Source organism: Rhinolophus sinicus, chromosome 3 (genome assembly GCF_057876585.1).
Source record: "Rhinolophus sinicus isolate RSI-liver-muscle chromosome 3, RSI-T2T, whole genome shotgun sequence".
Classification (NCBI taxonomy): Eukaryota; Metazoa; Chordata; class Mammalia; order Chiroptera; family Rhinolophidae; genus Rhinolophus; species Rhinolophus sinicus.
In genome coordinates this window covers 162,923,673-162,944,969 of record NC_142503.1, presented here as the reverse complement: position 1 = coordinate 162,944,969, position 21,297 = coordinate 162,923,673, and the positions used below count along the sequence as shown (strand labels likewise).

The 21,297-nt window shown below is 40.7% G+C and overlaps 1 long non-coding RNA gene and 1 pseudogene across 1 annotated transcript in view; one reads left to right on the top strand and one right to left on the bottom strand.

Moving 5' to 3' along the window:
• Window positions 1-11,038: 11,038 nt before the first annotated feature.
• Window positions 11,039-15,698, bottom strand: LOC109444442 (small ribosomal subunit protein uS19 pseudogene; annotated as a pseudogene).
• Window positions 15,699-17,960: 2,262 nt separating this feature from the next.
• LOC148758688 (uncharacterized) overlaps window positions 17,961-21,297 on the top strand; it is a 43,204-nt gene continuing 39,867 nt past the window's right edge. The window contains exon 1 of the long non-coding RNA XR_016020572.1: window positions 17,961-19,721. This is a non-coding gene — a long non-coding RNA (uncharacterized LOC148758688). The remainder of the gene's footprint in view (window positions 19,722-21,297) is intronic.

Genomic DNA, 21,297 nt, shown 5'->3' with positions numbered 1-21,297 from the left:
GATCCAGCCATATGACTATTTTAAGGGCAAGTTTATCATTTTGAGATGGAGACTGACACTTTTATATCCCTCAAAATAAAAGCAGCTAAGAAATTGATTTTATGTGTTTAACAAATGAGTAATTAGGATGGAAACATTTTATTTGTCAACATCAGACATTTCTCTAACAGACGTTTTTACTAACAACAGCGTTCACGAAATTGTAGCTGAAAGAAAGAGCCAGTTCAGAAATATATCGGTAAACAACTCCAAGTTGCAGGTTATGGTAAGGAAGCAGTCCTGTTATCGTGACAATTATGTCAGTCTTTTAGTCTGAGTAGCAGAGACTTTTGGTGGGTAGCTCTTTCTTACATATTTACATGCATACTTACATTTTTTAAAATTGGAACTCAAACCCGTTAGCTCCTAAACAAGCCCTGAACTTTGTCCAGTGGGTTCATAACCTGAATTCAAGTTGTAGGTAATGTTTGTAATTCTAAAAATGCCGACATTTGTCATTGTGAATTATGTTTCCTTTAGGAAATTCCTTTACTAAAGAGAGGCAGTCATTTTTGACACTAATCAGATGCCTCTGTGTTGACCCTCTTGCTGAATGAGGCCAGGCTTTCTAGGTTATTAGTATTTAAAAAGAAATAATCATTCAGTGTAGCATTTCAGTAAATAATGACCTACAAGACTTAGGAGGCATATTCCACAAATTTTCCCACCCACGGCAATGATTAACTTAGAAAACGTTACAGAGCTTTTCTTGTGTCAGCGGAGCAGGGGCTGTAGCTCCTCATTCACATTTTTCACTTAATCCAATGGCTTTGAATTCCTTGCCTTGTAAGTTCCTATAGATAGAGATTAGAAACTGCTTTTGGCTATGCAGAATTACATGCTTTTAGATGAAATTTAATCCGTTGTAAAAGGTTTTGTTCAGAGCAACACTATTTATTCCTTGTTGAATTTGGATGACACAGAGAACATTAGTTAACTGGGAACAGAAATTGTGTTACCCAATTTAAAAAAGCTGTAGCAATAATTTTGAAAAAGACTAGAAAAATTAAACACGGGTGAGTTTATTTAAGCCTTTTAAGGAAAAGAGGAAATACCGGAAGATAATTAAAAGTGCAGGGCTAACTTTTCCTCTGGAATGTCTTTAACTTGCCTGCCTTTTATATAGGTTGTGTCATAATGAAGTTTGGGGATTGAAAACGAATTTTTGGTATTTAAGGAAGAGGTGGGTTTTTGTGATTCTTAGTACTCATCTTTGAGTAAAACAGGTTAAAAACATCTTTAGGAGTGAAGAAGGCAAAATGTTTGGATCTCCTGAGCTATTGGAAAAAAATTTTTTTTGCCTGTTTTCCAACTACAGTAGGTTAAAAACTTGGAGAAGCCCTGGAAAGTGATTCATGTCTTCCAACTGATCTCTTTATCCGACCACTTATAGACCAGAGGGGAAGCCCTTCCCAAAGATTCTTGATATTTGGCTGCTGAATTCCAAAGAAACAGAAACATGGAGGATGGGGGTGGGGGTAGGGAGTGGGAGTAAGAGAGGTGTCCACCACATCATGTATGGAGGAAAATCCTGAGCAAATGTTTCATTTGTTCATATAGCAGGATTTTTGTTCCCTGTGGAACACAGGCATAAATCCTTAGACAATCTCTGCAAAATTTGCTGAAGGATCATTTGAACTTAAAGGTAAATTCTAGGCGTTTTTGAGTTATACATTTGTACATCCTTACACCCTTTGTAACTAACAGAAAAAGCAAAACACCCACAAAGATCTCTTTTATTGTTCTCTGTGTCCTTTTCTGCCTTTCACATCTTGTTTTCTTCTCAGATGTATATAGCAGAGCTCTTTTTTTTTTTTTTTTGGTTTGTGTAAATGAGTTTTATCTCAAAGTAGCCGTGTCAGTCCCACTTCTGAATTCACTCTTAATGGATAACCCTTACTTCCTTGTTTCCCAATCTTCCCCCTTGAAACTTTTGCTGCTCCAATGTGTTTAACATTAGCATTGAATGGTTCTCAGGATTCATTCAAAGATGGCAAATGAGTTTTTTTCTGGGTTTTTTTTTTTTTTTTTTTTTAATTGACTTGGCTGGAAGGTGCTCATATAAAAAGGATGCCGGGAAAAGAAAATGAGCAGACATTCTAGGGAAGTGAGGTAACTGCCTTGGGCAGCGGGAGGTTCCAGAAGGTTCTACTCAGAGTGGGCTCCGGTGTTTGGATCTTCCAGTTCCTGGCTTATTGCCTTGTGATAGAACGGGTGACATAAATATGTAACCCCTCTCCCGGCAGGTGCTTGTAATCCAAATAAATGTTATTGACAAATTTTCTATTTGTTCCTGGAAGATTTTTTTTTTTAAGAAACTATTTTTTTTTTTAAAGACCAAAAAACCATGCCTTCATTTAGCTGAGATCCAGACTCTCTGACTAACTCTGTTGAAGAGGAAACCGGAAATGCTCCACTGAAGAATGTAGATGGCTGTTTTCATGTGTACCCAACTCATATTATTTTACTGGGGAAGTTAATATCACCAGAAAGAACGCAGCTTGGTGAGCTCTGAACAGGCTGGATTGTGACTCTCCTGCCCACCCCCACATCTCTGGGGTGGTGGGTGCTTAGTGAATGCTAGTTCAATGGATGAATGAATTATCCTGCAAGCTGCCGCTGCCAAGTTTTTGGCTTCTTTTTGATGTCATTTGAATTAGGCCTGAAATTTGCTTTGAAATCACAGGAAGAAAGCCTCTATATAAACTAAATGGCCATTGTTTTCCCTAATATTATTATGTCACACCCAACCCCCAATCCCTTCCAGACAACAATTGAACCAAAGCAATATCAGTCACATGATGCCTGAGGTCAAGTTAGTTCACCTCCCTGCCTCTAGCCTGGCATTATATAAACCACTAAAATAAAGGCAAAGAAGTCTAATATTTCTTTGGAGGTACACACTTAATAAAAACACAATTTGAGGTGAGAGGGCAGAAAATGGACATTGTTTGATTTCCTTCAAAGGAGTAAGTTATGCTCAGACACAGATTTAGTCTCCTGCGAATTCCTTTTATTCCCTTGGATGAAGAGAACAGAAAAAGGATTTTGGACTCCAGGTTGTTATGGGGAGAGAAGGCCTGTCCTCACTTGCACCAGGTGATTTCTATCTGTCTTACGGAACCTGCTGAAGCTCACACACAACACCAGAATTTGGGTGAGTTTATACTGACATTTTGGTCATGGTAGGGGCAAAAGGAGGCCATAAATTTTGAGCCTCGTGGGAGTATCCTAAGATTGGTGACTCTACGGTGAGAAAAGGAAATGCTCTCACACATCCCCCCACATCGACAAGAAGTGTACCCTTCTCACAATCATATGCCACTAGGTCTTCATGGTTTTCATTTATCTATACAGCAGATATTTAGTTAGCATCTGTTTCGGTCAGGCTGGGCCCAGACAGACACGATTCCTATCTTCCTGAATGTGGGGACAGAGCCCCAGAAAGTAGTTTACAGGCTCTCGGCCTCACGTGGAGGAGTGCTGGCTCGGGTAGTAGATGGCCGTCAGCTGTGGCTGATTGGCCGTCAGCTGTAGCCAGTTAGCCAATTAGCCGCTAATATAACTGCTGCGGCTACGGAGGAGAGCCGAGGAGAGAGAAGGAGAGAAGGAAGAGAGAGAAGAATGGGGGCTAGCAAGAAGATGGCGGCTGGGCTGGCAAGCGTGGATGGCGGTTTGCGGACAGTGTGGATCCAGCCTCCAGTGAGAGTATAGTGCCGCCAGAGAGAATATAGTGGTATGACTCCCCTACCTATGGCTCCGTGGGTGTTCCTTTTTGGCCTCACCATGTCCTGCGTTCTTATGTGGGGAGCGGGAGCAGAGACCCCACAGGTCACCCAGCACGACACTGAAGTTCCTATGTTAAGCATTGAAACAGATACCAGTAACCAAATAAGAGCTATCACACTCTGAAATACTATGTCCAGAAGCAGAAGACCGCTTAATAATAATAGTGAGGAGGCAGCCGAGGAGAAAAAGGAAGAGAAGGAAAAATAAAAGAGAAGAAAATTAAAGAAAATAATACATAAGGTATTAACCAAGAACAAACCAAAAGGAAATCCAGGGACGGTGTTAATCAGTAGCAAAAAGATCAACCCAGATCCATGAATCCACCATGCCACCTTGTGACACCTTATCACATATTATTTGTTTAATGGACACTATAGAGTGGGAAACAGCAGGAGAGCCAAGGCTTGGGTCAGTCTGCAGATGTTTGCTATTCTTCTGGGAGTTCCCTCCCCACACAAACACCTGCTGAGGTAACAAGGAATTGCTGCACCACAGAGAAAGCACAGAAGGGGCCTCCTATTCATCTCGCAAGGGTAAGTTCAGGCCACAAGTTCAATACCTTTCCCTTGAGAAGAATCCTTCACTGGTGACACTGAATCTATTTACCTTAGTCACCCAGTGCCAGAGGTGGGGGACCATCTGCTTTCCTTCCTTTCCCTGCTCTATGCCCGGCAGAAAGGAGAGGAGAGGCCACAAGTGACACAAGAACATCCTTTTTTGCCCATGGCCTGGTCTTCCAAATGCATCTACAAACAGTGCTCAGGACATAGCAAGCCATGAAAAAAAAGTATGTTGCATAAATTAATAAAAATATTATCCAAGGAGTAAGCCAAATGCTGTACGGGGCAGGCAGGAAAAAAGTGAGCGGAGTGGTCAGTGTGGTGGGTGGTGCTCACTCCCAGCCAAGCGGGCAGAATGGGCCCCACTGCCCAGGAAGCCTCAGCTTAGTATTGCCGTGGGGGAACATGGGTCCACTATTGCTCAATCTTCCGATTTTTCAAGAGGAGCCAGAAATCTAGACATCCGTGTGAAATCTCATTTAAAAAAAAAATTTAAAAAAATCTCATTTTAAAAATGTTGCTATCACTATTTTTAAAACACTGTGAGGACCAAACAAACATATCTGTGGGCCAGATGCAACCCAAGTCTGCTAGTTTACAGCTCTAGCTTAGATGAAAAAAAAAAAAAAAGACCATATTGGGGAAAACAACTTGAAGAAAATAACTTTGGAAAAGATCTTTTTGGTCTACATTTATTAACTCTTGGTTTATATCACTGAAAGAATATGCAGAGACTGTGAGGGTCTAGGCACACTCGGTAGGTGCTCTCTCACTCTCTCATTGTTGGGGACTCTCTCTGGCCTTCTGCTGCCTTCTCAGAGCAGGTACCTGCAGTCCTTTTGAACTCCAGGATGCCAGAAGTCTCCTCAGGGTTACTGCTTGTGCTCAATTCATCTGAATTAATGGAATGACTTTAAAGCACTTTGTGTGGTGGGGCTTCTTACCTGGGGGTTAACGGGGGGTACCCATGAGTCCATGCTCTGAGAATGATCGCAACAAGCAACAGTACCTGACTGAAATACATTTAATTAGAAGGTGTTGGGAGGGGTGAAGAAACGAGGCCTGATATCACTCTGGGAAGAAGAGAAAATGTACTTTTTACTCCAGTCAAAGCGAATTTCTAGGGTGTGACCTGCAGAGAACATCTGTGACCTTCTTTATTTCAGAAGTTCCAGGAGGAGGCTCTGGCCCTGGCTGCCACCACCAGTTGAGCTGGTCAGCAGGAAGCTTGGCCTGCCAGAAAAACAAGGGAGGGAATAATAAGAAAGGTTTCTTTTCTAACTTATCCAGATGCCTCAGAGCCTAGAGCTTATTGGCCAACGAGAACTGATTTTAAGGAGTTTGTCTTTACTAGTCTGTATTAGATATGGTAGGCTACCTGATGCTATAACAAATAGCATCCCCAAACCTCAGTGGTTTAACACAGTAAAAGTTTATTTTTTTGCATAAGCAAAGTCCATTGGATGCTCAGAGGGATGGCCTGAGCATCCATTGGACTTTGTGGACTCTCCTCCAAACATAGATTCTATTGTCCCCTAGAGTTGCCTTGGGGTTCTCTGCTGGGATAAGCAAAGAGAGAGAATTGATTGGCCTGTCTTAGAGCCAGGCCTAGGAGTGGCAATCTTTGCTTCTGTCACATTTCGTTGCCCAGAACTTAGTCACCTGGGAAGCTGCTTACCTTCCTATTTACCCTGAAGGAGGAAACAATCTGTGTGAACATAGAGACATCCTGACACACAGCCTGTTGACCATCTGGGCAGAGGGGGAGGGAGAATTATGCCAACACATTCTCTCTTTCCCTCCGTTTCCCTCTCTCTCTCCTTTTCTCTCCTCCCTTTTATCTTTTTCCTCTCTCATGCTGATTATGACTGGACAACCACATGGGCAGTGAAGCCCAACTGATAACAGGCTGGTAGCCTGGCTTTCTATGAGGTGGGACTTTAAAAATCAGGGAAGTGTGATGGTCTCATTTAGATCAGATCTCAAGAGCTAATTTGCCTCTAATTAGCCTATGACTAATTTCTCACTGGATAGAGTTCTTTTCAAAGAGCTCTTCTTCCTTCTCCTTCTTAGTAAATCTAAACTCATAAGAACACAGACTGATATAAGATGTATGTAGACCATTCCAATTAAGCATGCACATAGGTTTCCTTACTTAATCTCTTCCATTTCCAGGACCAAGACAAACCACTTAATTCACTGATACTTTGCACTTTCAATGTGGCTTTCATCAGAGGACCTAATGGTACTTCACAAATAATCACGTCATTGACATTCATCCCAATGAGTTTTTGAGGTAGCTGAACTAAACACCAAACTTCCTTAGCTTATAGGGGAGAAACTGAGTCACAGAATTAACATGGTCACTCTCACAAGTAACCACTATTGTCAGAAGTTCCTATGACTCTTAATTATCTAATTCCCCAAATCAGATCAGAATGTGCATTTAAACCCAGTATGTTACTCTTGCAAAAACTAAAGTATATTTATGTTTCATGTATTTTTAAATATGCATTTTTGAATCACTGCCACTTTGTCCTAATCACTGTCCTTTGTCCTATTTCAGAAATGGTTGGGACATATATTTAAAGAGTTCACTCAATCAAGACAAGATTTTGAAAGCCACAAGGTCATGTTAGATGTCCAAGCAAGTGGGTCCTCTTGGTTTGTGAATCTGGCTTCATGGTGAGCTTGTGTTTCTGCTAAACAAGCCCAAACAACATGCCTGACCTTTGAATGCAATTTACGGAGTATCAATAAGAAGTGGCATTCTTAGTGCAAACAGCTTATGTGGGAGGGAACGATCTTCTAACCAAGGTAGGTGAAAAATGCCTCTTTAATACACTGTCTATAGAATTGTTAAATAAAAAGATAGATTTTTGAGTGGGCTTAAAGTGACATTTTTTTGGGAGGGTTTATTGACCAGATGCAGTGAATCTGAGATGAATTAATTTTGCTTTGAAGTTTGCTCTTGATCCAGATCTTCAATAAGAAGATAGTTTCCAAATCACTGGTCTGTGAACACTGCTTGTGATTAATTACCCTTTTATAATCTTAGGAATTCTGTTCTTTGCTATATTTTGAATAACTCAGACTCCATGGGGAGTTGTATTTTGGCTGGTATATTTGGAACTGCTAATAAACACCTACTTCCTGTTTTTCTTACTACTGTGTATAGCAAAATTGTAAAATTACTTGTATTGCCATCTCTGTTCCTTGTGTGCTTAAACAGCCCTGATTTATGTTGTGGTCTAATCTGAATTAAAGAGTCTCTGCCAACACATTTCTCATAGCTTCAAAATGTAAGATACTGTATCTTACTATTGCAGTACAAACTTGAAAGATGATAGGAGAAAGTATTTCATTTCATCAGCACAGAAAGATTAGAATTTTAGTATCTTGGGCCCCAAATAACTCTTGGAAAGAAGCTTAGTGTATTTTTATTTATTTTTATTTTTTTGCATATTTTTTGAGGTCAGTAGTTTTATTCTTTTAGGAAGTCATGTGACAGGATAGAAAATGTTTTTCTGTTTTCCTTTGAGGTGCAATTTTTCTTGCTAAAGTCTAAACAGCTTATTCAACTAATAATAAGTACAATTATTATTATTATTTATCTCAGGTTTTTAATTTACAAAATATTCTTGTTGCTTTTGTTGCTCACATTAGCCTGGCTAGCACTGAGACTTCCAGCTTGTGTAGTTTACAGGCTCACGTTGAAATCCAGGAACATACTGACTTAGGGCAGGTTGGGGTTTCCCATGGACGCCTGGAGAGAACTGGCCTGGGTCTAGCACTGGCTCTGAGATGAGTTGAGTCTCTGCCTTGAAAGTCCAGACAGTTACTGAGTGAATGATCAACAGATATTCATTCTCCTTTGCTGATAGAAAAGTATAGAGAGTTAATGAGTTACTGGTGCCCTGGAATCTCTACTCTTTTTCTACTCTCCCACCAGAGCTCCCCCCACCTCCATGTTCCTGTGACGCAAGCAGGCATGGAGAGGTTGACCATGTTATGAGATGCTGCTCAGAAACAGTCTATGAATTTGGCACTATACTGGTGGTAGAGCAGTACCACCATTACACTTGGGCAACTGGACACCTGTTCTAGACCCCCTGCTTTAGTGGACGCTGCTCAGACCCTTCTGGGCTTTGCCTCTAACCAATGAGGGAAGATATTTTGGGGATTAAGGAGTATCCACCTAGAGCTCATGCCCAACCCCGCCATAAGCTGGGTACCTAAAACTAGAGACTTCCTGTCCAAATTAGCCTAATACTTCGTCCAGAGCCAGTGAAGGCTTCATTCCTCGTCTGTCCTCCTGAGAGGTGACTGGTGTGTGCTGGTGTGTGTGTGTGTGTGTGTGTGTGTGTGTGTGTGTGTCTTGGGAGGATGGAGTTTAAACATGAGGGATGGGGTGTCTACAAACATGCACCCCATGCCCTCACGATGCAGGATGGAGCTGGGATGGGAACAGAGAGAGCAGACCTCCATATACCTTCCATGTCTGAGGCCTCCATTTAGTTTCTTGCCCTGGCCAGGAGATGTTACAGATAGGCCTGCTGTGCAGGGCCAAAGGGAAGGAGGAGCGTAAAAGTGTACATGGTGGTCCCTAAGTTTCTCTCCTCTCCTCTCCCACTTTCTTTTTAGACTCTCATGCCTTCACCTCTCACCTCTCTGCAGTTGGCTGCCCAAACCACCCTTCTGACATCTCTTCACCAAACTCTAGACTTCATCCTTCAACTGCCATCTTGTTTTCTCTCCCTGAAGGGTCTGTCAGCACCTCGAAGGCAACACATTGAAAACCAGAATGAAAATCATAATCTCCCACAACCAGCTCTTACTTTTGAAATCTCAGCTTTGGCTATCACACCAGCTTCCATAATTATCTAGGCAGCTGTATTCAGAACCAGTTTTGACTTTTTTGCTCGCTTCTTCTGCCTTCATTTACTTGATTTAAAATTAATTAATTATTTCTAAATGTGAGGTGGAATATCACTGCGCAAGGCCTCTGTGTGCTTCCCTTCTCATTTTTGCTGCCTCCTGGAGGTTTCATGGCTGCTCACCAGAAGGACCTTTGCAACTCTTCACCTCCTCTTGCTCCTTGTTCCAACCACCCTACACCAACTGGCCAGACTCATCTTCCTAAAACAACGGAAGCATTCCTATCAACTCCCCTGCTCAAGAGCCCTAAAGGAGTCTCATTTGCTGAGCAAATTTAGTAAAAGGTCCTTAGCCAGCTTTTTAACATTTTGTGTTTCCTTGATATATATATTCTGTATCTCCCATCTGACCATTGTGATCCTTCAAAATCTCTCTGAAATAATACCAAGAAGTCTATCTTGAATTCTCAACTATAGTAAATATCTTTTTCCTTTTCCTTCTTTTAATGACTTTTTTATTGTGTGGTATTTCAGACAGGCAAGATTTGGAAATAATATGATGAACAGCATGTACCTACCATTCCGCTTTATCGAATCCTGACATTATGCTGAATTGGTTTCAGATTTTTCTTTTTTAATTTAAGACATAAAACTTCACTGATATAATAGGGGTTCCCAGGTACCCAATTCCATTCTCCTCCTTACCTCTTTTTCTCCCAGAGAAAACCATTATTGTGAACTCAGTGTTTATATCACCATACATATGTTTATACTACCTATTTATACACCCCAAAATATACTTTATTACTTTTCAGGTTTATAAACAATATAAAAAATACAATTTAGCAATTGCTTTGCTATACATATTCATTCTCAGCCTTATCCATGTTTATTTTATTTAGTGGCTATAAATTATTCCACTGTATAAATATCCACAATTTGTTTATCTGTTTCCTATTAATGGACATTCATGTTGCTTCCAATCTTTCGCTCTTCAGATCCTTTGCTCTTCCAAACTCCTGTGCCACCTTACAGCTCAGTGTGAGTGTTCCCCTAGGGTTTATACCTAAAAGTGGAATTTCATAGTTAGTGGTGGTGTGACCATTTTCAGCTTCATTAGACTTTACTAAACTGCTCTGCGAATTGTACCTATTTACACTCCTATTGGCAGTGGTCCTATTGGCAGGGGAGGAGGGTTCCTGCTTCTCCACACTCTCACATGCCCTTGTGATCATCAACTTTAAAAAAAAAGTTTTATTGGGGAATATTGGGGAACAGTGTGTTTTTCCAGGGGGCCATCAGCTCCAAGTCATTATCCTTCAATCTAGTAGTTGAGGGCACAGCCCCGCTCCAAGTCCAGTTGCTGTTTTCAAACCTAGTTGCAGGTGGCGCAGCCCATCATCCCATGCGGGAATTGAACCGGCAACCTTGTTGTTGAGAGCTCGCGCTCCAACCAACTGATCCAGCCTGTCACCCTGCCTGCCGTCAGCTCAGCGGCAGCTCGTTGTCCTCAATCTAGTTGTGGAGGGCGCAGCTCACTGGCCCATGTGGGAATTTAACCAGCAACCCTGTTGCTCAGAGCTTGCATTCTAACCAACTGAGCCATCTGGCAGCCCCCAATAATCAACTTAAAATTTTGCCTATATGAGCAATGTGAAATTAGATCTCGTTGCTTTAATTTGCATTTCTGTGATTTTCAATAGAGAAGGCTTTGCTGGACAAAACACATGTCACATGAAGAACAAGCATGAAAGACCCATAAAAGATCGAACATTTGTCCAAAAATAAAGACTTCTGCAAAACAAAAGATACCATGGAATTAAAAGACACAGACAGGAAGAATAGACAAGAATAGATAACCGATGACAAGATTAGTATCCAGAATACGTAAAATAACCCCTGTAAATTTTAAAACAAGACAACACAATAGAAAATGCACAAATGTTTTGAACAGGCAATACTCAAAAGAAGAAATCCCATACATTCCTGGAGCTCAGTATACATTTGCTGGTTATTAAGTGAATAGAACACGTGGCCGAAACAGAGTTCTGCTGATGTCAATGTCTTCGCTGGGTTCTTGGGATGCAGACCCTGAGACAGAGATTTGTGTGTGGGAACTTTAGTGGGAGTGGTCTCAGGAGGGAATTAGGAAAACAGGATTGGGCAGAGTGAGAAGTTGATTTGGGAACTCTGGAAGTGGATGGCCCTTCAAAGGAGTACTGAACTGACAAAAAGGGCTGGGCTTTTGTGTCCTTGCATCTATCAGTTACTGGTTACAGGCTTCCCCAAGGAGGAAAGTAACCTTTGGCAGATCCCTTTGGCAGCGGGAACTGTCCAAGGAGACACTCAGCTGTGAGCCATCAGTAGCCTACGATCCTGGCAGCCAGAGAAACAAAGCGGGAGTTGGGTGGGTTATATATATCACAGTTTCTACTCCAACCATTATAAGAGCCAGTGAATTAATCAATATATAGAATACTGGTATTGGAGTCAGAGAGCTCCAGAAATTAATCCCAGATTGACTACTTATCCAGCTAGATAATCCTGGGCTAGTTAACTGTGTTTGGTCTCAGTCATGATATGCTTTTTCTTTTTTAATTAAAGTTTATTGGGGTGACAATTGTCAGTAAAGTTACATAGGTTTCAGGTGTACAATTCTATAATGCATCATCTATATATCACATTGTGTGATATATATCACATTGTGTTCACTACCCAGAGTCAGTTCTCTTTCCACCACCATATATTTGATCCCTTTTACCCTCATCTACTACCCTCCTCCCCACTTACCCTCTGGTAACCACTAAACTATTGTCTGTGTCTATGAGTTTTTGTTTCTTCATTTGTTTGTCTTGTTCTTTTGTTGTTTTAAGTTTTATATACCACATATCAGTGAAATCATATGGTTCTTGACTTTTTCTTTTTGACTTATTTTGCTTAGCATAATAATCTCAAGATCCATCCATGTTGCCGCAAATGGCCCTATTTTATCTTTTATTTATGGCAGAATAGCATTCCATTGTGTATATATACCACATCTTCTTAATCCAATCATTTATTGAAGGACACTTTGGTTGTTTCCATGTCTTGGCCACCATAAATAAAACTGCAATGAACGTCGGAGCACATATATCTTTATGGATAAATGTTTTCAGATTTTTTGGGGGTAGATACCCAGGAGAGGGATTGCTGGATCATATGGTAATTCTGTTCTTAATTTTTTGAGGAACCTCCACACTGCCTTCCATAGTGGTTGCACCAATCCGCATTCCCACCAAAAGTGCATGAGGGTTCCTTTTTCTCCACAGCCTCTCCAATACTTGTTATTATTTGCCTTGTTTATGATAGCCATTCTAACTGGTGTGAGGGGATATCTCATTGTGGTTTTTATGTGCAATTCTCTGATGATTAGTGATGTTGAGCATTTTTTCATATGTCTATTTGTCATTTGTATGTCCTCTTTGGAGAAATGTCTCTTCAGGTCCTCTGCCCATGTTTTAATTGGATCGTTTGCTTTTTGTTGTTGAGTTGTATGAGTTCCTTATACATTTTGGATCTTGGCCCTTTATCAGAGGCATTGTTTGCAAAAATCTCCCATTCAGTTGGTTGCCGCTTTGTTTTGTCGATGGTTTCTTTTGCTGGGCGGAAGCTGTTCTTTCAACAAATATGCATTGAGCACCCGAGAGTACTTACCTTGAGACTGCTGTGAAGGTTAAGTGAATGAATACTCATAAAGACCTTAACCCAGTTCCTGGCATATGTTTAATGCTTGATAAACAGTGACTATTATTTATCATGATTAATAATACTTGTGGGCAAAAGCCTGTGCTGCTTTTGCTCTCAGTGTAGAACAGCAAGAAACTTTCTTGGAATGTGCTTCTGTGGCTTTCTTAGATAAATGGAATACTCATGAGGTTAGTCGGATTTAGAGCAGGCTTATTCTCTTGTCTAAGCCGGTAAATGCCTCAGCTGTTTAATAAAACATTTCCTGGATTCATATTTGAGACTCAACTGACTTCCCACTCCTCAAGGCCAGTTGTTATTTTTCTCTTCCTATTTTCAAATGACTTAATTTCTATAACAAACTGGTAATCTCAGACAAGAGAAATGATTCAAATATCTCGTCTCTATGAGATGACTGTGGTACCTAGCTTTAGACACTAGAAAATTCTTTCTTTGTTAGAATTGGGTAGAATTAAATACATTTTAGAGCCAGAAGGGCCCATAGACCTTAAAGATTATCCAGGATAATGGTTTTCAGTTTTTTAAGTAGTGAGAATCTACTTCCTCCCACCCCCTGCCACCTTTTAAATTAATGAAATCTCATGCAGTAGCCTATTATTTGGAGCAAGAAAACACAGACCAGCTCTGGTTGAAGTAGGGATGAGGAGACTAAAATTTGCCCTCTCTGTCTGTTCCTTTCAGTCTAACTTTTAACATAGCTGACCCTGATGTATTTCCTGGTCATAGTTAAAAAAAAAAAAAAAAAAATCACTGGGGTAGTGTAACGAATCCATTGTAAAGATGAAGAAATGCCTGCTTTTCCTCCTACCTCCCTGGCCACTTCTTCTCAATCTCTTTTACTGGATTTTTCTCTTTTTCTACCACCGGAGCTCCTCGGGACTCTGTTCTTAGACTTTTTCTACAGTCACATCTTTGATGCTTCTTTTCAGTCTTCCGGTTTTCAATTCCATCTACATGCTATTGATTCTCAGGTGTATATCTCCAGCCTAGACGTCACTCCTGAACTCCAGACATATTTCCAACTGTTTAATTGAAACTTTTCTTGGATGTCTAACCGATAGCTCAAAATGAACATGTCCCAAATAAGATGCTTGGCTTTCTTTTCTGTTGTTGCAGTTGCTTGATCCTCAAAATCCTTGACTCCACTCTTTCTCTGATGGTCTACATCTAATCCATCAGGAAATCCCATGGACTCCACCTTTAAAATATGTCTTGGGGGCGGCGGGATGGCTCAATTGGTTAGAGTGCGAGTTCTTAACAAGGTTGCTGGTTCGATTCCCACATGGGCCAGTGAGCTGCGCCCTCCACAACTAGATTGAAGGACAACGACTTGACTTGGTGCTGATGGGTCCTGGAAAAAAACACACTGTTAACCAATCAAAAAAGAAAAAAGAAAAGAAAAGAAATACATGTAAATGTATATGTATTTTGAATAAGGTCATTTCTTCTTGGTTGCTATTAACCTGTTGCATACCACCTTCATCTCTCATCTGTATGATTGCAATAGTATGGTCTCTTAATTAGGGTGGTAACATGATTTATCATCTGAACTGGGGCACTTTGAAGACTTCAAGGAGAGGGGCATTAATAATGCTATTGAGACACATTATCCAGGATTACTCTAGGCAGTCAGGAGGTAGGGTCACCCCACTCTTTTTCTTTTTCTTTTTCTTTTTCTTTTCTTTTCTTTTCTTTTTAAGAGAAGTCTGTGCCTTTATTGCCCGGCAGGCTACTTGAAGGGAATGAAGCGGGAGGAGTGGGCCCTGATACCAGGCCGGCCGTGCTTCACAGGCTTGTAGGTTATGGAGAACTCGCCTAGGTAATGGCCTATTATCTCAGGCTTGATCTCCACCTGTTTGAAGGTCTTGTCGTTGTAGACACCCTCCATCTCGGGCAGGATGATCATGTCCCGCAGGTACGTCTTCACCACCTCGGGCTTCTCCAGGGGCGGGGCCTCCTTCTTGGCCTTGCACAGGCGCTTCAGCCGCGAGTGCTGTTCCCTCCGCAGGCCCCTGTTCACCACTGCTGCTGCGGGGCGCTGTACAGCTGCATCAGCTGCTCATAGGACAAGTCCAGCAGGTGGCGGAGGTCAATGCCACGGTAGGTGAACTTGCAAAAGGTCCGCTTCTTCTTCTGCTCTGCTTCTGCCATCTTGTGGGTTCTTCCCGGTCACCCTACTTACTCTTAACTCATCCTCCTGTCTCTACTCTTGCTACCTTGAAGTCTAATCCAGGTATATCAGCCAGAGTGTGCCTGTTCAACTCTAGCCTTAGATCATATATCACACCGTTCTAACCCTTCAGTAGACCTCATTTTATTCAAAATAAAGCCAAAGTCCTTGCAAGGTTCTGGACCATCTCTCCCGGTGTTGTCCTCCGCCCACATTTACTGTTACTCTCTTCCTCTACCCTTCTCTCTCCAGCAGCCTCTGTGCTGTTTTTCAATCATGCCAGGCCTGCTCCCATCTTAGGACCTTTGTGCTGGTTATTATTTCTCTGTCTGAAATGCCCTTCCCCAGGACATTTGCATGGCTGCATCCCTTTCCTCCTTCAATTGTCACTTAGTCACTGAGGCCAATCCTTACCATGTTATTTTAAATGATAACCACCCTCTTCTACTCCCTAGTTCCCTTTCTTTCCTTTAATTTTGTCATAGTATTGCTCTAATATTTTATATAATTTACTTCTTATATTTATTTTCTCTCTCCGGCCAATAGACCGCAAGCTCCATGTAAATGGGGAATTTTTTTCTTGGTTTCTGCTGTACCTCCTGAGCCTAGAACAGGGCCTGGCACATAGTTGGAACTCAAAAGATATTTGTTGATAACTGAGTGAAGAAGCTGAAAGCCTCAGAAGGTTAAAGAATTCCTTCAGTCACAAGGTGAGCTTGTGGAAACTCTGAGTCTGGAGCCGGATGAAGTCCATGACTTCCCATCTCAAGGGCTTTGGTTGGCACTATAGGACTACAATGCGGGATGAGACAGCAGAGCAAACTGCTGATTGTTCAGCTGGGCTCTGTTATAACTGGGCACTTTATCTTGTTCAGATCTGAATGTCATTTCTGAAGTCTGGGTACTGAAAACTGACATTGGAAACGGATCAGAAAAATTCATGAGGAACTAATTCTTAATAGAAATAATTCTTAGTTTTAAGAGCAGTGATGTGACAACAAATTAAATCCCATTCAGAGGATGATCTGAGAAGGATTTCTGCTTCAATCCTATTGAACTAGAGATTAAAATAACACTTTTTTGTGGTGACTGCCTCAGAAAACAGAATAATTCTAAGAAATTGTCTATGTCTGAGGAGAAGAATGGTAGGCTGGAGGCTGCGCTCTGCGAATGCTTGGAAATATGGAAATCTAGGGCTCTCTGTTGTTCTACTTTCATCTGCCTCTGTTTCTTTGAAAATATAAATCTTGCCTTCCTGCAAATAGTAGGGTGATGAGTGAGTCAAATTTTCAGTATTAATATGGGAATTGCTGCTGGTAATGTGTGACGCCTTCCATCTGTTATGTCTGAAGTGTCCTCCTCACGCTCTTTCCCAGGTTCCTTCCAAATATGAATCCAAAGTTTAATTATTTTCAATAGTTTGAAATATTTACATGTTGCTTTGTATGTTATATGCTGATTTTGAAATGCGATTAAATTATTTGCATGAGAGTCTTTCTTGTATCTCCAGTTAAATTTAAAATCTTCTGATGGTAGAGGTACCTATGTACCTTTTTTTTTCCTCTTAAGTTTCTCTTAAATGAAGGCTATTCATCTCATAAGGGTCAATGAAGGGAATGAAAAGACCTCGATTCCACTTTTAGTTTTATGTTTACTACCTATATAATCTCTCTGATATTCATTTTTCTCATCTGTAAAATGAGAATAATAATAAAAATAATAATAACAACAAAAACTTCAGTGGGTAAGGCAGACCATCACGTAAATAAATAATATAAAATATTAGTATCCATTAGGTTATTGGTCCTGGACTTTCATTTTTGCGATAACTTCCCTCTCCCATTTCCCCCCTCCCCACTGCCCAGACCACTGCCCAGTTACCCCCCTTTTGGGGTAACTTCCCCCCTCCCCACTGCCCAGACCACTCCCATCTGCCTGATTACAGCCATATTTGAGCACCATGACCCAACCTCCCTACCCAGGTGATTGACAAAGGATGCCTGGGCACCTGACCAAGGAGGCTCTTTAAACTCTTGAAATTACGTAATACTGAAAAATTCCAGTTTCATTTGGCCTTTTAAATAGAGAAGAGGCAAGCTCAAAAAGTTTGGTTGGTGACATTTTTTTTCCCACCATACAGTTGAATCAGAGAGAAGGCAACTCTGCAGCTAAAGAGAATAAAATAAAGACAAAAAGAAAGAGAAGATTTTGGGGGTTTCCTGGACCAGTGCATTCCACTTCCTCATTCTTGAGGCCCAGTTGCATTCCTGCCCTGAGGCAATGAGAAACCCGGTATCCACAATCCACAGAATCTATTATTATTATTAGCTTTATTTAGCTTGAGTAGGTTTCTGTTATAACCAAAAGCATGATGATTGATATATATGAAAATTATTTGTAAGTCAGATATAATAGATTCTTTTTCACTGTGTTCCACATTCCTTTTTTATCTTAAGACCTGATAGCAGCAAAAATGTGTGAAGATTTTGAAGTGAATCAATACCTTAACCTCTACTTCCATCCACAGCACACACCGAGGCATTCTCTGTCACCAGCAGTCACCAAATATCATTTCCTTTGCACTATGGCAAGCTGATACAGCTGTTTTGTGGGCAAGAAAGGAATTGGGGCTTTTGTGGTAGCAGCAAGCTAAGACTGAGTTAAGAAGGTAAGAATGCACAGACCCCGAGAATGACTATTTCTACAAAAAGGCTCACAGAGCAACAATTATTGGTAGGGAGTGTGGGTGGGTGGGGGTGCTGGCACTGGTGGGCTAGAACCCAGTGAAGCTGGGTGATACTGTTTCATAGCATGCTTTCAGGATCACTCCAGGACAGACCTTGCAGGGAGACAGGGCTGTGCCTCATATTTAACACTCATATACGGTCCGTTTTGGTTTTGCTCACGCCATTTCATGACATGACCTCTAAGCGCCAAGATAAAATGAGACAGATGTGCTGCCTGGTCAGATGCAAAGAACTGTAAGTTGAATTCTTTTCCTTTAATTTCACATTGAACTTTTAAAGACTTTAAAAGAGATTCTAACACAAAGGACCCATTCATGTTTCCTACAGTTGTAGGGAAGTTGAAAACACACATATGAAAGCATCTTGGCTGTTTGTTAGCTTTAGAGGATGCAGTTAAGAGCACCATTGAGCTTTCCTCCACACCTTCCAAGTGTAAAGTCAATAAATGAGGTTAATTGCAGGCACCCATATCGGAAATAATTTTGGAGTCAGAACAATGGTGAGCAAACTTGTCCTCCAAGAGGAATGTGCAATTCTGCATGGCAAATGTCACAGATGGCATGGCAGGCTGAGGAAAACCACATTTCTCTGTCATCTACTCTGTTTTTTTGTTAAAATTCAAGTGCCTTGCCTACAAGCTGACTGGATCTGTCTCCCATCACTGCAAAATGTGAGGAGGGTCTTGAACACCAGCACTGTGGTTGTTTTTAGACCGTGGCGGAAATGGATACGATGGAAAAATGGGTGGCAGAGTGACATGACTTAAGCCATCTCCTGCTGAGAGGTGGCCAGTTAGTTAAGGAACCGGAAGGTCAAGCAGAATCCATGGTAGAGTTAAATGGAATGATCCAGATGAAACCTACCAGGATTCTCTGAGCTGCAATTTTACTGTGAGAGAGTTCTGACATCAATAATGGGGTGTGCAGAGGAAACCTGCTTCCCCCCAAATTTACTTTCACCCCTCCCCCCACACTCATTGATCTTAATAACTTTAAAATAGCCTGCAAAACAGATGACCAAATGATTTGTCTCCCCAAAGTTCCCTCCTATGGCATGGTCTCTTAAATTTGTGATTAGTAATTATCATTCGATAAGAGTTCGGTAACTTATCCATTTGGAAACACCCAATAAAAAGATTTATGGCATTGCAAATGATACACAATTATATTGTAACTCAATGACTTAATGTTCTAAAGCTAAAAAATAATTATATTTGGCTGGTCTATATGTAAAACAAATGGCAGAAAGGGGCAGAGTGTTAGCCATCCACACACGGTATCAAATACAAGATAAATGCTAATATTCTTGTACTGATTTCTTTGCAAGTAATGAGTACCACACAGTCCAAGGAACTTATACTTTGGAATGAGATTTGGGTGTGGATCCTGGTTCTACCACAGTGAGTATGTCATTTAAGGCAATTTAAATAACCTCTTAAAAACCTCAGTTTCTTTTTTGGGAAATTGAGAGTAAAACCCACCTTACAGAGCTGTGATGAGAATTAAATGAAATAATAAATATAAAGAACCTGGAACTGCAATTAGCCAAAAGAAGATTATTACTTCCTACCTAACCCCACTTTTCCTCCAGGTACATTTGTAACTAGCACATACTACATTATTTTGATGGCTTTTTCTTGTTTCCTCACAAATTATTTAGTTTTTAATTGATTTTTCTCTTCAGGGGAGGCATTACAAAACAAGAACAACAGAACCAGTGGAAAACAATCCCTCAGGAATAAGTTGATTAATTACTGATGGTTATTCTCAATGTCGAGTACAGTACCTGGAATATGGTAAATACTCAAGATTTTTGATTAGTTGATTGATGATCTGCCAAATGCTTTAATTTAAAATTTCAAGCTTTACTTTTAAAAGAGCTGCTATAGTTACTGAGCATGGAATTAAACCTTTCTTAGAAAAATATCTCCATATATGAAGGGTATCATGATTTGTTCCTGAGTATAGAATTAGGAACCGAAGTTGAAAGTCCTAAGGAAGGTAATTTCAGCTCAATTTTAAGAACTATTTAACAATTAGAACTGTCCATTTGTATAGTGGATGTTCCTGTGAGGTACATTAGAAGATGAAATGATCTTAAAAACACTCGTTTCCCCTGAAATGCCTCCCTATTTCTATTGTATCCTGTATTGATGTTATTTTTTATTAATTAAAATTATAAGAGGTTGTATCTATATGTATGTATGAACCAGGTAATGTTAGTGAACTTTAACCAATCACTCACTGTCTCAGAATGTCAGAGCAATGTCGCATTCTGGACAAGCATAGTGAAGGTTTAGCCTCATCTTGGGTGCATGCAAAGGGTGGGGTTGTGGTTATAAGATAAGTGAATAGGTGATATGCTTATAAGGTAAGTTATAAGATAAGTGAGTACCTCTGTTTGTGACTCAGTTTTTTTAAAAAAATTGTTCTGGGTTCTCCTGTTGAGTATTCTTGACTACCGTCCCCTGACAATCTAGTCAGAGCTCTGCTGGGTGACCAACTGGGCCCCTAACATTGGTGGCAAGGGAGGGTGGGTGTTATGACATTCTTTGTCCATCAGATCGCTTTATGTGCCCAGTGGAATGCCATCCTAGAGATGTCCCTATCTCTAAGACTGAAGGGTAGGATGCAGGGAGGGAAAAGAGACAGTTATACTGAATTGGCTTTTCAATTCATCCTTGATCTTCCATCTGTTTTAAAAGACTAGCTATTAACATAAGACTGGTTTAATCAGGCTAATTCACATTGAGAAGGAAATTTGAAATCCGAATGAATTCTGAGAGTGGTATATCTATTAACTTGGACCTGCCTAGAATCATCCAGAGAGGTGGTAGAAGCTTCCGCCCTTGCAGAGCCCTTTATGGAGTGCTGATGCAGTAGGCGTGACGATGGGAGGCCAACTCTATGTTCTTTTACAATTTGGGGAATCTATGGGGATTTTTAAGACAAAGCAGGATGAATTCTGGTTTTGGAAGTGAGAAGAAAGTTCTGGACTAGATTTTACCATGTGGTTCTGCTTGCTGTGACCGTTAGGATCTCAGTCCCATTGCTGGGTGAAATCTGTACATTTTCCCTAGTGCTACATTCACAAAGTGGTCGACCAGAACTCTTACCTCTTGGCATAATTTTTAGCTGCTCAGAATGAAGCTGTGGAAACACCTTGGATTTAATCATGGCAAATGATGTGTTTACTTCAGAACATTTTAAGTTAATGAAAAACCTGGAAAATATCAATTTGGTCATAATGCAAAGTCCAGAAAGCAGTAAATAATTCTAGCACCTTTCTGTGTCCACGAAACACAAAACTAGCTTTGTTTTATTTTTTTCTATTTTAAATCTATTTTCTGTTTTAAATCTCAGTGGGATATG